This window comes from Lissotriton vulgaris, chromosome 4_1 (assembly GCF_964263255.1).
Source record: "Lissotriton vulgaris chromosome 4_1, aLisVul1.2, whole genome shotgun sequence".
In the NCBI taxonomy this organism is placed as follows: domain Eukaryota; kingdom Metazoa; phylum Chordata; class Amphibia; order Caudata; family Salamandridae; genus Lissotriton; species Lissotriton vulgaris.
Window position 1 is genome coordinate 1,769,876,077 of NC_141691.1, and position 16,777 is coordinate 1,769,892,853.

General features: G+C 43.8%; 1 pseudogene; it reads right to left on the minus strand.

The window, feature by feature from the left end:
- Positions 1-916: 916 nt before the first annotated feature.
- LOC147724544 (uncharacterized) overlaps positions 917-16,777 on the minus strand; it is a 60,214-nt pseudogene continuing 44,353 nt past the window's right edge.

Below are 16,777 nucleotides of genomic sequence, written 5' to 3' on the forward strand. Positions count from 1 at the left end.
TGCATAACATCTGTCATGCAGCTACGTGGGCCCTACTGCGCACGTTTACCAAGCACTACTGCCTGGACAGCCAAGTCCGAAGAGATGGCTTCTTTGGCCGTTCTGTTCTCCAGTACTTTCTGGCATGATCGTGGTTCGCACACCCACCACCGGGGTTTGTATTGCTGGGGTATCTAATCTAAGGTAAGGAATCTATCACTACATGTTTCTTTCAGATGCACAAGGTACTTACCTTTGGTAACGATATATCTGTAAGAAACATTAGTAGTGATAGATTCCTTACCGCTCCACCCGTTCTGCAAACTGATTTCTAGGTTAAGGTCATCCTTTCAGGGCCCTAGTCTTTCTTGCATGGCTCTGCGGGGGGGGAAGGGAGGGGGGAGGGGGGGCTGGCTGGCTGCTACTGCTCGAAAAGCCAGGTTTTGAGTTGCATCCTGAAGGAGAGATGGTCCTGGGTGAGTTGTAGGTGCGTGGGGGAGGTGTTCCAGGTCTTGGCCACCAGGTAGGGGGTAATCTAGGCGAGAGAAGGAGGCATGGGCACTAGAAAGATAGGTGTAGGCACATGTGATGGGGTGGCTAGTCCTCCACGAATCAACAGTGGTATCAGAAAAACAATCAGTCAAGATCTAGTTGCAGAATCCCAATACAAGCATTGTATCTTTTGAATACAAACATAACATATAGAGAGTGGAAAAGAGTTCACCAGCTAGTCCGGTCTGCAGAAGAACATTGTTCCGGGTTTTCAGTCTCCAGAATGTGAGGGTAGGGAAGCCTCTGTGGCACGCTAAGTTTAGATAAGGTATAGTAGGACCAGCAGAGTCAATAAAAGGGGGTGCTCCTCTTCCTCACACAAGTGAATCCCGGGAACGAGAAGCACCCTGAGACTGGGAGCGACGCCTCGAACTTGATCTGCAGTTCACTTTTGCCTTAAGCGTGCAGCCTCTCCAGAGGATGACTCTGAGTCAAATCGCGGTGGAGTATGTGGTTTGAGTTTCGGCGTTTCATCCGTCCAGGCGAAAACTTCCTCTGGGGTGTCAAATAAAAGTGGACGTGAATTGTGAATAATTCTCAGGCGGGCCGGTAAGAGCAGCACATACTGAAGCTTGAGATCTCGCAGCCGAGCCTTTGCAGCAGTGAACGACTGCCGGCCTTGTTGTACCAATTTCGTATAGTCTGGAAAGATGAGGATGTGGTGAGAATTATATTACAGTTTGTCCGCCAGCCTGGCCTGTGTGAGAAACGCATCCCGGTCGTGGAAATTGGGGAACCTGGCAATAATAGGTCGAGGTCTGGCCCCTGGTGGAGGTTTTTGCAGTAAATCACGATGTGTGCGTTCGATAATGAAACAGTTAGACAGAGACGCTTGGGGAATCCAGCTCCTAATCCACGTTGTTAGGAATCGTTCCATGTTAATGTCCTCGCAACCCTCAGGGAAAATTCACAAAACGAAGATTATTCCTCCGAGCCCTTTCTTCAGCATCCTCTGCTCGGAGCGCGAGACCCTTAGTGATAGATTCTAAGGAGGACACCTTCTTAGAGAGAGAAGCAACCGTGTCTTCTGTTGTTGATATTCGAGCTTCGGCTTCTGCTATTCTATCTACTGCTTTGCGGAGATTTTGGCAGATCAACATCACATACGACCCAACTGCTCCAATTTTGCCCTCCAGCACGTCTCGTGACTGCATTATGGCCCCCATCAACGCTGGGTTATCCGCACCAGCTGAACCCTGACTCGCCGGGTCCGTCGAGTGAGCCCCAGCACAGGCATAGCGATCCAGGGTACTCAATTTGGCGCCCTGTGGCAGGCAAGGGTGAGAGCAACTGGGGAGAGAAAAAACTTTCTGATGGCACAGGATATTGTAAGGATTAACAAGCTGGCCTTCAGGGCTCGTCTAAAGTGCGTCCTCCATGTTGAACTGCTTGGCCACACCCCCATTTTAGATTTTTAAAAAGTTTATTTTATATCTGTGCTGGGATAGGAGCGTCACTATTCGGTGCACCCTGTCTTAATGTTTAGTTAAACCATCATTGATTATGTTGATATATATGATAACACCTCTGGATTGTCTTACAAGATCTTCATTATTCTTGAAGAAAAGAGTCAAGAGCTAATCTTATACCCCTGGGACAAAGATTGTTTCTGTATATTGAAATCTGCCATACAGAAAAGCAGTTTGATACTGCGATTAAGGTGCTATATTTTGTCTAAAGAAGCTGTTCAGGATATGAAATTTTGTTTTATATTTTTTTTAGAAAGAAGTTTGTCATCAGTCCTCTGTGAGCATTTAGCAATACGTGTCAGTGAGTGCGTTTACATTTCTATATTCAAAAACTATTCTGCATTAATTATCTGGCTTCCATAAAAAGGGGAGGGCTCAAGGTTGAAGACAAGAGTCTATTACACTTGATACTTTTTGCTCTAAAATAACTTTTATATTGGGCTTGGCTTCTGTCTTTAAATGGTATTAAGCCTGCACTTTAGGCACACTTCCTAGGGGAATCACATGTGGAACTAATTCTCTGTTCAACCCCATTATGATTCTATCCAAAATGCTGTATCTTGCTTTAAAGCCCACTGGTGTGCCTATTTTTCCATGGGCTCTTCAAGTACTAAGGAGAATAATGTTTGACACTATTACCAACTTATCTCAAGCTGCATCCTTTATATATGATGAAAGCCAATCATCCTATGCAAGGGTGCTATTGTAGGTGTTTAACAAATACAACCAGCATACCACTTGAACTTTGCACAATATAGCCCTTTCAATCTGTATTTCTAGATCATAAACCCTGTAAGGATAGTTTCTACTTGCATGTGGTCTTCAGTTGGAGTTATCACCAGATGCTATTTGAGAGCCAACCAGGCAAGCAGGAGCTTTTGGGCCCAACCATAAGGGTTGAGACCTTTTACTCCTGATGTTCATGGCCCTGCCTTCCATAAATCCTGAGCTAGTGGGACAAGTACCATTTCAGCACTTGACTGTCAGTGGTAGCATGGATCAAGCAGTTCAGCACTTCTTGGGGGAGGTAAACGGTGTGAACAGAGGCTCACAACTTAAAATATATTCAATGGAAGAAAGAAATGATTGTCCAGTCAAATACTTTCTTTTATGACAAAAGAAGTATTTATTATATATGACCATAAAAAATACAGCATTCACAAACACATCAGCCCCTTGAGGTCAGGGCTCTACTGTTTAATAGGCAGGCACCTGGGTCCCACTTCCCTCTCACTAGCTGTAGTTATTATTCCCAATTCACTATTGGTTGAAATTCAGGTTTAGCCCCACTACCTGTCCGAGGTGTCAGGAGTCGCACTCCAACTCTGTTAGAAAAATCATAAGTGTTCCAGCACCAAAGCACTATCTGGCAGACAAGTTCCTAATGGGGCCTTATGCCCTTCATTCAGTCTTACCTCCACCAGCAGGGATTGTCCGACCTGAGTCTCTAAAAGCTTCACAAAGTTCCTGTAATATTCTGTGAGTCCTTAGGCGCTAATCTCAATCTGGGAGTTAGGTACCTTCCACTCCATTACAGACTGAATTTCGGCATGCAAGTGGTGAATCTTCCTGTTCCCCGCCTCAAGCCCAAGGTAGACTACTGAGGACAGCCCACCCGACAGTCGGTCAGTTTTGCCCCCTGTATCATAGGCAGCACCTATTCTAGGTATCTCAGGTGGTTCTGCCATGAAGTGCTGGATACAGCAATGACATCCAGGTAGGCCATAAAGAACTTCTTCAGCCCTGCCAGAACGTGGTTCAGCAGGCACTGAAAAGTGACAGGAGCATTCTTAAACCCAAAGGGCATCACATTCAAATTATATAGCCTGTCTGGCTTAGAAAAGGCGGCCTTCTCCTTGGCAGCTGATGCTAAAGCAATCTGCAAGTATCCACTGATCAGTTCCATGGTAATCAAGTACTTTGCAGCACCTAACCGATCCACATGCTTATCGCTCTTGGGATTGAGGCGGCATTGTTTTTGGTTACCTCATCAAGGGCTCTGTAGTCCACACAGAACCATAAGTCAGAAGATCCTTGCTTTGGTACTAGCACCACAGAACTAGACCACAAACTGCAAGATCTCTTAATGATCGACCCCCCCCCCCCCGGGCCAACATCTTGTATTTCCACCTTAATGAATCCCTGAACCCCGTCAGATATTCTGCACATCCTGCCCTTTATTGGCAGACTGTTTCATGTGTCTATATCATGCATACAGACAGGCGTCAACCCTGGAGTCGGTGAGAGGAGGTTGGCAAACCTTTCCAACACATCTCTACACTCTCTCTGAAGCTTAAGTGTTAACTTAGGTGCTAGGTGAGCCCCTTCCACAGTTCCATCAGTCGTTTCACTATGCAGCAGGTCAGGAAGAGGCTCACTGTATTCCTCTACTTCCTCTGCCATAGTCATGACATTCACAGTGTGACCTCTGTGGAAATTAGACTTCATCCTGTACACATGGAACACCCTCTTGGGTTTCCTTGTGGCACCTGTGTTCACCAAGTAGTTGGCCTCAGAAATCATCTGAGCTACCTTGTATAGCCCACACCATTTGTCCTCCACTCCAAAGACCCAGGACAAAAAGGCTTTAGCATCAATGCTTCTAGATCTTTCTGATATACAATCAGCGTAGCTTTCTGGTCGAGACCCTCCTTCATCCGCGTTTAGCTAGTCTGAATATTTTCCTTTGCCTGACTCATGCATTACACCATCAACTTCCTGAAGCCAATAACATAGTCCACCATATCCTTCTGTGTAGACATTGAGGTTCCTTCCCACCTTTCTTTCACTAAGGAGTGGACCTTGCACCTGGCGTCCATACAGAAGCCTATCTTTTTATGTGCAGCATTTTCCGTACTGACTGCAGAGTCTTAGCAGTCATAAAATTACTATTAAATCATAGTTTGTGAATACCGAAAAAAAGTAAACTTGCACTGAGTGTAATTTTACTGTTGTGAATCAGGCCCACAGTGTCTCAATGCTAGACCTTGCAGCTTTACTGTATATGGATATAGTATATACCCAGTTAATATGGGCCAAGAATTCCTTTATTACTTAAGGGACACTTTCTGATATTCTGTATTGCATGAGGTAGTTGTCCATCTAACCATATTTGGTGTTCCTGATATCGTAATGGGATTCCTGTGTCACGACTGGGTTCCAATATTGCAGATACTGCAACAGTGCTATATGTATGAAAGTTTCCAGTGTTTGGATCTACAGGATCAAACTCCACTCATGAGTAAACGTTTTCAAATGTGTATGCAGCGTGTGCATTTACAACACACAAACTGGAAAAGCTCCTAGCCAAAAGGTATTGTCTGAGTGGTGTCCTGAAACTTACTCTTAGCGGAATAGATTGTGCTATTGTAAAATAGATTTTATAAATACATTTCAAATGATTGACAAGCTCATATCAGAGAGGGGGGCATCTATCTCAACTGAGGGAGGAAATCAGTATTACAAAGGACGTCTCTGCTATCAGTAATGATTGGTAAAATCTGGGTGTGTCATTCAAAATTACTCAAAGATTGGACCAATATTGGTTTCCAATTATATGTTTTCTAGAACCTATCCAGAACACATATGAACTCTCTAGAACCTCTGCCAGCATAGACTTGGTCAACATACCACATGTGACAGAGAACCCAGTGGACTGTAACTAACACAACCCACTGAACATTACACGTGCTATATAAATCTACAAACTAATTAGTGGCAACAATCTTGGATAATAAACAGAATAGCAGGAAATCCTGCAACATTATAATGGTAAAACAGACTTATCCTGTATTAGTTCTCCTGCCCCTACCTCTTTACATCTCACTTCTCTTAGCCTGTGTGAATTGTCCATTACCTGCATACCTCAGTGGAACAGTGAAGTTATTGTTCTATAAGAATATAGTTGTTGTCTCTCTCTCAGCATTCAATGGCTACGGTGTCCCTAAGCAGGCCAATAAGAACCAGTTTGGCAGTGGCTCAATATGGCTTCTGCTGGCCTTTGGAAAGGAAAGGTGTTTACAGCTTCTGTTTGCGTGACCCTCCACATGCGGTCACTGACAATAAAGATTCCTCTCTCTCATATAATGATCTAAATGCAGCTTAAATACCCTGCTTATATATTGCCAGTATGATAAATATCCAAGGTATGAACCCTAATTATATTCCTGTAAACCCGTGTTGACTATTTAAGGTACATGTATGAACAGCTGAACACCTGCTGAACAAACATTATGCAAAATTAAGCATTTTTACTGTTCGAAAAAAATGACTGTTAGCAGCATTATCAAATTCATCAAAATGCTAAACAAAATAGAGGCACAAAACTGGGTTATCCTAATCACGCAAAAAAAGATACTAAGCAATATAGTTGTCCAACCTGAATTATCAAATTGCAATGAAACAAATTGTCAACAAAATTGACTGCTGTGCACTTATAATTTAAAATTGTGGTTTGTAATAAATGAATATGAAATGTAACAGAGAATACCTCAATATAAAAAAGATGAAGATTATATCAACTTGATTCATTGCATACCATTCAGAAACATTATTGCATGGAGGCTTAGACAAGGACAGATGGACACTTCACAAAGGCTATGATGCATGATTCCCTAGGTTAATCAGAACTACTGAGTCCTGCTCACAATGGTATTGCTTCGGGGCTCATTCATGAGGAATCTGCTGTATTCATCAAATGGAAAAGATGAGGTAGATAGGATGGTGAAAATGGGAGAAATGGAAGGTAACTGGAGAATGTTTAAATAGCCAGAAATTATACAGAAAGGTAGAAAGAGTTAGAGGTAGATGGAGAAAGATAAAGAGGTAAGGGTTTAGAATGAGTTAAAGAGAGCACGCAATTTATCTCCATTTCATTTCATGAAGCTTTATTCGGTTCATAACAATTAATGACCATAAAAGCACATGGCAAAATGCAACAAGATAAAATACAGAAAATTGACAGTAGTGTTTAAAAGATCATACTTTTCCTAAAAGCCGTAGATTTACAGATAAAACTCGCAGCATAAAATATATAAGGACAGTCCATGTTGTATAATAAACACATTGCTTCCTCCACAGTAAGAATACCATACTTAAGAAATATTTGTTTTAGATATGTAATCCTTACATTCTGGAACAATGTACAAATGAGCATAAAGTGCAAAGTGCTTTGTTTAGAATGCCCATCGCAGGGACAAGGGCCAACCGGGTGCTTTTTTTGATGTGGAAAGGCCACCAAAACATGAGCAATTCCAGCTCTCAATCTAGTCAATACAAATCGATGCGCAGGCCTTGTTACCACACTCAGGTAATTCTGGAATCCCTCAGTAACAATATATTTAATGTAAAGATTAACAGTGATGAGAGAATTAGTCACAGATGAGCGTTTCAGAGCTCTATAGGACTTAAAAGAGTTTTTCATGTCCTGTTTGGCAAGACCTCTAGGAGGACGATGGTCTAACAGCAAGTTAATATCATATATACACAGGTAACTATCAACAACATATTTAAGCCATGGTATCATCAAACAGTTGTCTAAGCCAAGGCAATCCCTAATTACAAGTTGATTAAACTCAGTCTCTTCCTTGAGCCAAATGGCTCGATAGAGTAGTAGAGGCCTGAGTAAGGCTAGGTCGCCCAAATAAGCGACCCCTACCTCTTTATGAATCAACTCTGTTGGGGCAGATTTAGGGAGGCACAGTAATTTCTTTATGAAGTTATTCTCTTCCCTCTGCAGGTACTCAACATTGCAGTACCCCCAAAGCCCCGCCCCATAAAGGGCGATGGATACACTACGTGCCTTGTAGATCTCCATCATATCATTAATTCGCCTATCTCCCAGCTTAGAAGCAAATTTAAAAATGCCAAAGGAGCTTTTGTTCATTTTGGTCCTAACATTGATTAATTCTTGCCCCCAGCTACCATCGCTGGAAAAGGTAACCCCCAGGTAGCAAAAACTATTAACATGCTGTACTTTTACCCCTTCTATAAAAAAGGCACAGTTTTTCCCCATCTTTGTCCCGCAGGTCATAGTGTGGGTTTTATTTTTATTAATCAGCAGTCTCCTACTCCCAATAACATGAGTAAACCTGTCCATCAGGCGCTGCAGGCCAACAGGTGTTCGGGACAGAAGCACCGCGTCATCTGCATAAAGCAGAACTGGGACACTATTCCCAGCAACCTGTGGGGCATCAGCTTTGACAGTTTTCAGGGCAGATTCAACCCCATTAATAAAAAGAGTAAACAACAGGGGGGCAAGAGCACACCCCTGTCTAATTCCTCGTTTAACATTAAAATTTGGAGTACACTCCCCACTAACCCCATAGCGGACACATGTTTGCATCTTACTATACAATCTTGCAAGGAAAAAGATAATTTCTTTGGGAGCACCCATATCTAGCAGAACTGACCACAGGAGAGAATGGTTTACTAAATCAAAAGCACTGCTTAGGTCAGCAAAGCAAAGATAGATATTACCGGGCTTGGCTCTAGTGTACTTGCCAATCAATAATTCTAGATTCAGGCACTGATCTAACGTCCCTCGTCCCTTCCTGAATCCGTATTGTGAATTGGCAAGGATCCCGTTCTCATCAGCCCACTCTTCTAATCTATACAGCAACACTCTGCTCATGATTTTAACCGATGAGTCAAGCAGGCTGATCGGCCGGTAGTTGCAGGCTGATGACTTATCCCCCTTTTTAAGGCTCGACCTCTGCCAATGCGCAAGCATTGCAGATGTCGAGACATATTATGGCCTATCCAGAGCTTACCCAAAGGGGCGATTTGATGCTGTGCCCGCGAAAAAGCTCGTGCACAGCATCAAAGCCACCAGCCTCCCTCCCACAAGCTGTCCCCAGCGTGAGCTCTGGCATATCTCCTCCCCTAATTATTCACTGCCCACGGCCGGCCGGCACATCAAAGGCTGCTGCTCCCCGTGCGTCTCCCCTTACTCTCCCCATCTATCTAATTATTTTCATACTGATGGCCGCCGCTTTAACTTTAAGCACAGCAACAGCTTTAATGTATTTTTAAATTATTTTGTGCGTCTCCCCTTACTCTCCCTATTCTTCCCTTCGTTTCTAATTATTTTCATACTGATGGCCGCCGCTTTAACTTTAAGCACAGCAACAGCTTTAATGTATTTTTAAATTATTTTGTGCGTCTCCCCTTACTCTCCCTATTCTTCCCTTCGTTTCTAATTATTTTCATACTGATGGCCGCCGCTTTAACTTTAAGAACAGCAACAGCTTTAATGTATTTTAAAATTATTTTCATGCTGAGGGGGATGGTAAATGCTCTGTTCAACAGCCGCACGACTCTCAACTCAAGCGCTTCAGTGCACGCAAAGCTGTTGACAGAAAAGCGAAATCAAGGACATGAGGTGATTTACCAGGGATCACACAGTTTGATCGAGTGGGGTAGCCAGGATTGTAAAACACTAGTCTTGTATTGCGCACGACTCTCAACTCAAGCGCTTCAGTGCACGCAAAGCTGTTGACAGAAAAGCGTTTTGAATGCATGAGTGAATCAACTAACAAACACCTACAAATAAATAAGTGCATGAAAGAATGACAGGTTAAACGAATCACACAGTGTGCTTCACGCACGCAGTTAAAGCCTCGGTGCCGGCTGGTGATCATGGTTAGAGCAGCGGAGGGACCGATTTAGAATTTGGGCACTTTAGTGAAAGATGCTTTTTCAGGAGCCCTTTTGCATAACGTCAAAGGCCTCTTTTCAGAAAACAGTATTCAGTTGGATCAAAGTACACAATTAGAAACTGTTCAACTCTGCTGTGTACAAAAGTTTATTGATGTGTTTTTGTGTGCTCTTTCATGTGCACCAGGCGCAAAATGAAAACAGTCTTAGAAGTACAGGAGACATTTTATTTTGTGGCGCAGAGGCACTGTGGACTTACAGCGTCATCAATGCTGCAGACACACAACATATTTACAGGTTTTTTAGGTCAAGCTTGTGCTCATAAGTATGTATCCCGGTCTAACTTTTTGTGTATGCGTATATGTATACTTGTCTCTCTTCGAAAGAAAGTGTTTGTTTTCAGGTATCTGTGGTGACCTCCATTGGTGTGTGTGTTCGTGTTTTTGTTTAGGATGTGATATGTGACTGTAAGTGTGTTTGAGGTCTTCTTTTGCTTGTTTCGACTTGTTGGTAGAGTCTCTTAGTAATTTGTAGAGCGAGGAGACAAGCTCCTCCCCGAATGTCTGCCTTTCAATTGAAATGACGTCAGCCCAAGTTAAAATGCAGTCTGGCACTTTGAAATGCCCTCAGTGAAACCTGGAGTCTGCTGAGGCTGTTCCCCTGAGCTCTGTGTACAGAAACCAGGTCGGCCCAGCTGCCCACGTGGGTGTCTGTTTTACCAGATATCTAAGTTCTCGGTCACTCAGCACATACTAGTTACCACACCAATGTCTTTCTTTCTTTCTTTCTTTCTTCCTTTCTTCCTTTCTTTTTCTTTCTTCCTTCCATTTCCTTCCTTCCTTTTTCTCTCTTTCTTTCTTTTTCTTTCTTTCTATTTGTTTCTTTCTTTCTGTCTTTCCCTTTCTCTCTGTCTTTCTTTCTTTCTTTCTTTCTTTCTTTCTTTCTTTCTTTCTTTCTTTCTTTCTTTCTTTCTCTCTTTCTTTCTCTTTCTTTCTTTCTCTCTTTCTTTCTTTCTCTTTCTTTTCTTTCTTTCTCTCTTTCTTTCTCTCTTCTTTCTCTTTCTTTCTCTCTTTCTTAGTTTCTCTTTCCCTATGTCTTTCTTTTTATTTCTTTCTCTTTCTTTATTTCCCTTTCCTTCTCTCTTTTTTCCTTTCCCTTTCTCTTTCTTTCCCTTTCCCTTTCCCTTTCCCTTTCTTTCTTTCTTTCCCTTTCTCTCTTTCTTTCTTTCTCTTGAGTCAATGGATTTAAAGAGTAGATAAGGGGGTGGGCAGGTGGGATAGAAGTGGTGTCACCACACTGTAAGGCATACTGACGCATGTTTCTATTCCACCAGCTAAATACAGGGTCTTTCCTGCGTTCCAGTCACACACTAGTGGGGTTCAAGCGAAGTTCAGAAAAGTTACACCCACTCTATCGATCGCCCTCACTCTATCTATCTATCGCCCTCACTCTATCTGTCTATCTATCGCCCTCACCTTATCTGTCTATATCGCCCTCCCTCTATCTATCTATTGCCCTCCCTCTATCTATCTATTGCCCTCACTCTATCTATCGCACTCACTCTATCTATCTATCGCCCTCACTCTATCTATCTATCTATCTATCTATCTATCTATCTATCTATCTATCTATCTATGTATCTATCTATCTATCTATCTATCTATCTATCTATCTATCTCCATCTATCTCCATCTATCTATCGATCTATCGCCCTCCCTCTATCTATCTATCTATCTATCGCTCTCCCTCTATCTATCGCCCTTACTCTATCTATCGCATCACAACAGCATCACTCAGCAGCATCACTCAGGGGCACCTCAACATCACTATGCGCTACCATAGCAGCACAGAACGCCACAGCATCACTCGTCGCCACCACCACATCACTCCGCGCCACCACACCATCAATCTGTGCAACCATTCAACAACAGCTGGATCAAATATGTTCTCTCAATGTTTCAAGCTTTATTACACATGTCACAAAAAGATGTTACTATTTCACTTCTGTTCTTGGATTTTCGTCACAATATTATGCACTGAACATAATCTTCACAAAAGTTATTTACAAAAGTTTAAGCTATTGCCATTATAAATTACAATAACTTTTATTTAACCCCTTCGACGCTCATGACGAGCTCAGCTCGTCATGAGTTACGCCTGTCGTACGCTCATGACGAGCTGAGCTCGTCATGAACCGCGGGATTTTAAAAAAGTCAGCGCACAGCGGGAAAACGCATAGCGCGCACGGGGTTAAGTATTAATTATTTAAAAAAATTAAAAGCCATTGTTATTTGTAATATCAATACATCTAAGTCACGTAAATGCAACACATATTGCATTAGAAATGCGATCGGTGTCACGAAAGTTATAACTATTGGCATTGTAAATGGCAAAGCTATTAATTTAGCAATTTACAAAAATAACACCTAAATAAAAAAAAATCATTTATAAGACCAATAGCTCAAACTTTCCTAATGCGAGCCCTATTGCATTTCCAATGCTTGTTATAAATGGGGACAATAATGGAGTCACCCCAAGAAGGTGGGATCAGGGTGGTAACCGCAGCATTGAGTGCCAAAGTAAGTATTGGTCCCCAAAGCTGCGGTTGAGCCCTGAACACATCAATTGGGACTCCATCTGGCCCCTGGGCCTTACCACCCTTACTCGATTTAATACTACTTTCCACTTCCTTCAGGGTGATATCTAAAGGCACCACAGGCCAAAGCCTTTGCTCTTCAAACGTCTGGGTATTGTCCTGGAAGATTGCAGAAAAGTGTTTCACCCAGTCCTCGCTACCAACGTTGGAGGAGAGCTGTGGATTTTTATCATCCTGGAGGAAAGGGGAGTTAATGTTGGACCAAAATAGACGACTATCAGCAGTTTCTGCTGCCTTGGATAGGTGATCCCAGGCCTCCTGCTGTAATTCCTTCTTCCTTTTGGATAGCGCCTTTTTATATTCAATTCTTAAAAGTCTGACTCTATTCTTATCTCTTGGAGTAAGGGCTAAAGCGTGTTTAAGTTGTGAGAGAAGGGTTGTACACGTATGGTCAAACCTACCGATCCCTTTTCCGCTTCTGCCCGATTTGGTCCCCGTGAAGATGTTTTTAATAACGTTGTTAATGTTAAGAAAATGAGTCATAACGGAGGCAGGCGGACATCCTGGAGTCAGGATAATATCAATGTCCGCCAGACATTTATTTACATTAATGGGTTCCACTATAGATGCTTTTTCCCCTTTCCACCTAAGCCTGGTCCCATTAGCCCTGTGTGGCTCAATGTCACCCAAAATTATTGTTAGCAATTCTACTCTGCACTTCCATGTAGTTATTTGCATTGTGATGTAGTTATGATCACTCAGGGCGGAGCATCCCTTACCTTGGTCAGGCAGTGAGGGACCAAATTAGATGAAACCATAATATGGTCGATAGTGGATCCGCCATTCCGCCCAGTAAAGGTAGGAATGGAACTCTCACTACCCCCTAGATCAGTACTCACTAGCTCTAAATCATAAGAGGCCATAACGTTATTAATAGCTTCCCCATAGGCATGATGTGGGAAATGCAACATGCTTTCCCCACTATTGGTTTGAATCCCACACGCCCTGGAGGAGGACAGACTGCAAACTGTTAAATTAAAATCCCCTAACCAAATATAAGAAAAGTGCATTTAGCCTCAGATATGAGCTTTATGAGGGCACAATCCAACTCCTCTATTACTTTGTGCCGTGAAATGTTAAAAATATTATTATAAAAATGTATTAAAAGCACATCAGTGCCATCCTGTGCGCGTACCCAAAGAATTTGTGAGTGGGGTTCGACTAGCAAATGTTTGATAATAGTCAACTTTAGATCTACTGAAATTAAAAAAAGTAGACCTCCCTTTGCCCTGCCATGCCTTGATTCAGTAGCTTCTAGACTATAGCATGTGTACCCTTCGAAACTAGGTTTGGCAACACACCATGTCTCCTGTAGGCATAGGATGTCATAGGACCTTACAATGCCCTCCCACTCCATTTTGTGTACCTTAGAGGCCCAACCGGCAATATTCCAGCTAACAATAGAAATCCCCATGTTATGGTCACTATTAGAAATGCCATGTACATTGTTGGGATTCTTGCCTTTACTACTTTGTTCACTCACAAACCTCCCTATATTACTACCTACATCCCTCACTGGGTCCTCAGAGATCTCAGTCACATAAGACACTGTTGTCCCACTACTCATATTACCCATGATATCATTAGTCTGTTGGCTCTCAATAACCACCTTTTCCTCACTAGGATTATCCAGATTGTCACCCCTGGTGGCATCCCTCTGAAACCCGTGTCCCTTATGAAGTCAATCATTCTGGTCCAGGGAACTCAGGAGTTGATACCTGTTCTGGACAGGGACTTCATAAACCATCCCACGGGTTGGTGGAAAAAATCTGTCACCATTAGGTTGAAAATTGGGGTTAGATGGAAAAAATCTATCACCAATAGGTGTAAGGTTTGGTGTGGGCAGGAAAAATCTATCACCAGTGGGTACAAAATTAGGGATAGGTTGAAAGAATCTCTCACCATTAGATACAATATTAGGGGTGAAAGCCCTATCTCTACTTGTGGCAGGTGGTATCTTGTTAAGATGGTTGTAAAAATAGCCCAAAGGACGTGCAGTTACATCGGTCTCATACTGGGTTACTGCAGCTGCTCTTAATAAGACCGTCGCAACATGCTGGGGGTGTTTAAAATTGACAATCACACAGTCTCCCCCACAGTTCTTTCTGGTGTTGCCAACCCAGTTGACCCTTTTAGTAGATAGAATTTGGTCCGAGAAATTAACGGGGAACCCACAATGTCTATGTAGCCAAGAGACCGTTTTGTTTTTTAACGAGTCCCGCGGCTCTTGGAGAGGTGTAGCCTGACTGGGTGCTAAGGGGGGAACATTGGTTAAAACCACAACGTAGGGTACACACTCGGGTGGGAAGTCTGCCGAGCGATTATTACCAACAGATGCCCCCTACAGACCCATCAGACCCAGCAGCCGTACCCGGCATTGCTGGTGCCTGCACTGCCCCGCCTGTCTTAGGAGCTGGTAGTGTGTTTTTACAGGTAGGTCCCACTACAGTCCCAACAGCTGCAGCCATCACGGATGGTGTCTGCATGACCCTGCCTGAATGACATGCTGGTAACGTGCTCGTACTTGGCAAGGCAGATAGAACCTGCAAGGTCAGACTAGCCGTACTGGAGCCAGATGTAACATTTTTCGTAGGGCAAGACCTCCCCTTAACTGGCTTAGGAGCAGATTGGATACTAGGGGCATCCTTACAAGCTGGTCCAGTGTTAATTAACTTCGCTGCGTGCACATCTAACTGGGACCCCAATCTAAATACTTCGGCTGATAAGGCATCAATTTTGGCAAGTAATGGTTCAACAATCAGCTTCAATTTACCATCTATGCAACCCACTAACAATTCGAATTGGTCAATATTAATAGTAACACAATTGTCTTTAGTTAAAATCCCTTTGTCACAAACATTTTTCTTAGGTGTGGATTCCTTTTTCCTCCTGGACGTATGGCCTCCCCGCTTGATAGTTAATTTCCTACATGCTCTCATAGAACGTGTAGCCCTTGTGCATGGTTGCGTAGTACCCTCAGGACTTTCCAGTTGGTTTTCCACAGGGATAGAGTCATCTAACACCTCTACAGGAGTAGTTCGATATTACAACTGGTGTCCTTAGGCTCGACTGTCACAGTGGGAAAAGTGTTATTCTCGTTAGTGGGATCCAATGGTAAGTCAGATTGTGAGTCAGGTAGATTAACTTGACCCAGGGATTTTCTTCTGTCACTGTTAATCCTACTAACAACTTTGACCAAATAGTTATCCGTTAGAGTGGTTTGTATCGACATTGTTGGCAGCAATTTTGGAATATAGGGCACAAGTAGTAACAGAAGAGGTGTGGAATATTATAAACCACACAACACACAATTGACTCCTCGGTATCTACAGTAAATAGTTTATGAATATCAGGGCACTTACTCAGACCAACGGCCAAGGGGGGTGGCCCAGCCCAGCCTCCTCCGGCCCCTGACGGCCTAAGACGGCCCGCCCTCTGCCCGGGCTCAGCCCGGCATCGCCCGCGCGCGTCCCGCGACGCGGGAGGTGCAGCTGATGTTTAAGCGCCTCCGGGCGGAAGCAGCAGGCGTCAGGAGGTGGCGTCCCGGTCACCCAGGGAGCGCTGGGAGGTGTAGTCCTTCAGGGAAAGGCTCGTCCCCTCTCGGCGAACGGTTCAATCTCCGGCGGCGGGGGGAAGCGATGGCTAGCGTGGGCCCCCTTGAGCAGCGTCAGTGGTGGAAAGTAGGTCTTCCAGCCCCCGAGACACACAGAGGCTAACAGAGGCTCCCGCTCCCCCGGAGGTGCAGCTGATGTTTAAGCGCCTCCGGGCGGAAGCAGCAGGCGTCAGGAGGCGGCGTCCTGGTCACCCAGAGAACGCTGGGAGGTGTAGTCCTTCAGGGAAAGGCTCGTCCCCTCTCGGCGGCCGGTTCAATCTCCGGCGGCGGGAGAAGGCGATGGCTAGCGTGGGCCCCCTTGAACAGCATCAGTGGTGGAAAGTAGGTCTTCCAGCCCCTGAGACACACAGAGGCTAACAGAGGCAATTTATCTCCATGGTTCACCTAAATTGACTATCCTGCTGCATTTTTGTTATCTAATGATGGTGAACCAAAAGCCTTTGTAAATATTGTCACTTCCTCGTCTCTAACTGTATCTCATCTCTAACTGCCTTCTTCCTCTACTTCATCTCTCTTGCTGTGCCATTCTCTTTTACCTCTCTGTCTTTGAAATAGTTAAAATCCCCAAAGCAGCACTTTGATTTACCCTGCAGCAAGACTCTTTCACACTGTACTGAGATACCTCTCCACCTATACTCCCACACCTCTCTCCTAGTACTCACACACCTCTCACCTTGTACTCACACACCTCTCACCTTGTGTTCATCCATCACTCATCTACAGTTCACCCTACACCGGGGGTGGGTCCTGCATTATAGCAGAGGAGCGTCTCCCCCTGCTGACAGGCAGCAAAGGCAAAAGTGCAAAATAAAATGATAATAAAACCACTTTATTATCCTTTATATTTTATTT